General features: G+C 40.2%; 1 pseudogene; it reads right to left on the reverse strand.

Moving 5' to 3' along the window:
• Positions 1-1936: 1936 nt before the first annotated feature.
• Positions 1937-3567, reverse strand: LOC114113731 (zinc finger X-chromosomal protein-like; annotated as a pseudogene).
• Between the last annotated feature and the right edge of the window lie 375 nt (positions 3568-3942).

Consider the following 3942-nt stretch of genomic DNA (forward strand, 5'->3'; position numbering starts at 1 on the left):
AAAAAGGTTCTGTCCAAAATGGGGTATATCATATGGACCCACTCACAGTAATTCAATAAATGAATGCAGAAGTGAATGCTTAAATGCTCAGGAGGGGTATTGTTTTTTTAGGAGGTAGATGGCCATTTTACCCACTCGTTTCCTGGAAATATTCCTTTTTAAAATTAGCTTTTACTAGAATACAGTTGCTTTTCAATGTTGTGCTAGTTTCTACCGTACAGAAAAATGAATCTGCCAGACATATACACATCCTCTCCCTTTGGATTTCTTTCCCGCTCAGGTCATGTCTTAATATGACTTCTCTTAAGCAGAAAATCTGTCACCTGGCATTAGCGTGGTTTATTTATCACATCATTGTGAAATTTAAAGTGACGGCCTAACTGCCTTCTGTCCTTTCCTGCTCTTTCTAACTCCTGGTTATCTCATCTGTTAACAACAAACCTGGACTCCTATAGTATTAGTCGTATTTAATATTATATATAATATATTTATATATATTATATACATATATTTCTTACTATATGTTAAGTAAAGTATTAGCATACTTAAAGTATTGTTCAGACTTACAGGATCATGACACTGTCCATGTTTCTTAACACCAAAGCTACGTCGCACTCTTAACTTGTATTTTGACTACACGAAGCCACTACTCCTATTACAGTCTAATCTTCCAACCTTCTGGTTTGTTTGTTTTTTATTTTGGTTTGTTGTATTTTTTAGCTTAGAATATACCCATATTTGCATTATCTACAGAACTCTCTCACACAAAGTAGGGGCACAATAAACATGTGTTGAATGAAGAGGCTTTCCTCTTCTTTACACAAAGAATTCTCTCAGTTCCAAGATCTTAAGAACTTTTAAAAGGTATTTCCTAATATGCTGATGGACTTCAATAGGCTATATTAAATTCCTGTGTCATAACAGGTATTTAAGCAAAGCAAATAGTCTTGTGAGTTTATATAAGCAAAGAGTCTGTGAGTCTTTATTTGTTTGATGTTTAGTTCCTAGAGACCTAAGAACTTCCATGCTGGGTCAGAGCTGTGGTCTATCCAACAGAGTATTTTACATCTGGAAGTGGTACCAAGACATCGATCGTAAGAAGACACAGCTGTCCTCCCAGACATTAGAGGTGTGTTCCAGAACACCTTCCTTTTCTTCAATAACCTAGAATGAGTCCTTCATAGTTCAAATTATGTTTTGGAATCTTTTGTTTAAATACTATGCAGTTGAAAGTGCTAGTCTCTCAGTTGTGTCTGACTCTTTGTGACCCCATAGACTGTAGCCTACCAGGATCCGCTGTCCATGGGATTTCCCAGGCAATCATACTGGAGGAGGTTGTCATTCCCTCCTCCAGGGATTCTTCCCAACCCAGGTATGGAACCTAGGTTTCCTGTACTGCCAGCAGACTTGTTACTGCTGAGCCATCAGGGAAGTCCCTTAAATACTATGCCAGAACTCTTGTGTATGCTATCTGTTATATAAAGACCATTTTACATACCATATAAGTAAAGTATTCAATGCTTAAGTATTACATCAGTAGTAGAGAATGTCCATGTATAAGACCATGAATAGTTTGGTTACACGTTTTTCTCTAAGCTGAACTCCTTTTAAGTTTAAGAGAGTTCCTAATTCTAACAAAGTCTGCTAACAGCCTGATCACATCCTTCATGATTTCAAAATTTTAGTTCTATTGCTTTCCATCCTTCTCTCTTTAGATTGCAGAAATCTCATCTTTCTATTGTGTCCTCATAGAGAAATGACCCTGTACCGTTCCACTTTTAAAAATTTTGAGTAGTCTTACAGGCTCCAAAGTGAAACAACAAAAAAGGAAGTTCTATGTAATTTAATTTCACAGAAGTCAAGAAAATTGCACCCCTGATATAATTTGGGAAAGACAGCCTTTGAAAACACTTTGACAATCACTGTACCTCAAGACTTACAGGAAATCAAGGTAGCCCTCACAGTTGCTTTCACCATCATCTTTCTGGTTCACCATTGGCATCAGTGGCTTTATCAGAGGCACAATCTGCTACCAATACTTCTTCAGACACTATCGGCAGTCAGAGAATCAGCAATGATTTCTGATTTCCCTACTACACTATAGTGTACTCCTACACACTTATTCAATGTGTTCACCGTCAGACACCGGCACAGATTCACTCGTCAAGACGTGTTCTGGCATAGACACTGAGGCTTAAGTAACATCAGAAGCTGAAACAGCATCTGGGACTGTGCACTCTGCTAGAGACACTTCTTTGGTTCCACCTGAGTCCAGCACTTGGTCAGGAATGAGGACCTTCTCAGATATGTGTGCTTCTTCCATAATATCTGAGCACTGCACATGCTCTATAGCAACATTCTGGATAGCATCTTGGATTACAAACTGAGCCTGGGTCACTGGGAACAAAGTTAGACACAGTTACGTCTGAATCCACAACATCTGAAACAAAACGTCTCTTGTACTTCCACAAGTGCATCACCATCCGTGTGTGCAGCATTAGCTCCTCACGGGACTGTTGTGATGCTCAAATGGGAATATATGAGAAGTGTTCGGAAAAACTGTCGCATCAGAAAAAGCGAGCTTGGCTCTTGTGGGTTTAATTCAAGCCCATCTTCACCCATGGCCATTAACTCTCACCAATCCCAACTCCTGATGGGTGTGTGGGTGGCCGTGATGGTGGCCTGCTATACTTCTTTTGCATGTCTTCTTCTGCTAGCAAATGAGTCTATTCTGCCCCTCCACCATCTTGAATTTACAGATGGCATTTGCAAAGACTAGCATCAGAGTCTACATGTTTTTTTAGCCCATCTGTATGTGAAGGTGGCCACACATAAAATGGCAAACACAGTGGCTACTAAGAGGAGGATCTTTCTTTGCCCACTAAGGGTCATTCACTCTTAATATCATTCTCCAGAAAGAGAAAAGGCCATGGAAATTCGATATTCTTCACAACTCAATCTAATCATGGCTCCTTCTTACTGAATATGGACAGAACCCCATAGAGACGCCTGCAGAGACTCCATGTTAGATTCGGTCGCTAGTCAAGTCTATGACTCAAAGCAAACTGGAGAAGATCCCATGAAAGCAAATCACTGGATGAAATTCTCAGACTCAGTCTTTTGTGATGCTGTCTCCTCCTCCGGATGCAGGAAACAGGAGCTCTACTGCCCAGCCCAGGGCTGCTCATCTGGTGAGGGAAAATTCCAAAACCTAGATGAGGAATGAAGAATGTGTTTATAAAGGAATTGTAGATGCCTTCTAATAAATCTGGATGTGCTTAACAAAATCCCCAAGGAATACAAAAAAAGTCTGGATGTGTTTTCTCAAATAACTATTTAAAGCATATTAGAGTATTTTAATTGCACTGGGGAGTTTTCAAAGCATATCAGGACAAAACAGCGGAGTAGAGGCCCCAATATGCTAATGAATAGATAGCTAGACCCCTGAAATAAACCCGCAACACTCCATTAATCAGGCAGTAATTGAATTGGCACAGCGCTTTTCTGCAAACTACATGATAATTGAAAAACCAAACCTGGCAGCGGTGAGGGTAAGGTTGTCCACATTGGGGTATAACAGGGCATCCTTGTTCCTGTTGTAGGTGGGCGGCTAGCTCCCTTGTCAGGAGGTTTGCATGGGGAGAAAGCTGGCTGCTCTCTAAGTCCAGGGTAACTGTCTCCTGCTGCGATGACCTTTTAGGCGCATGATACCCAGTGGCCAAAAGCATGACCCTATAGAAACACATGTAATGGCTGATATGCTTTCCTCTGTTACCTAAAGACATCTGCCAATTAATGTGATTATAAAATAATAGTGAGGAACAGATGTTTCATTTGCTAATTTTATATCTGACTGTTTGAAAGCTAGCTACCTGGGGATTTAACTGGCAAACACTACTTTGCTTACCAGAAAAGAAACAATGCATGTGTTTCCCCCCACCC

This window comes from Ovis aries, chromosome 3 (genome assembly GCF_016772045.2).
Source record: "Ovis aries strain OAR_USU_Benz2616 breed Rambouillet chromosome 3, ARS-UI_Ramb_v3.0, whole genome shotgun sequence".
Classification (NCBI taxonomy): domain Eukaryota; kingdom Metazoa; phylum Chordata; class Mammalia; order Artiodactyla; family Bovidae; genus Ovis; species Ovis aries.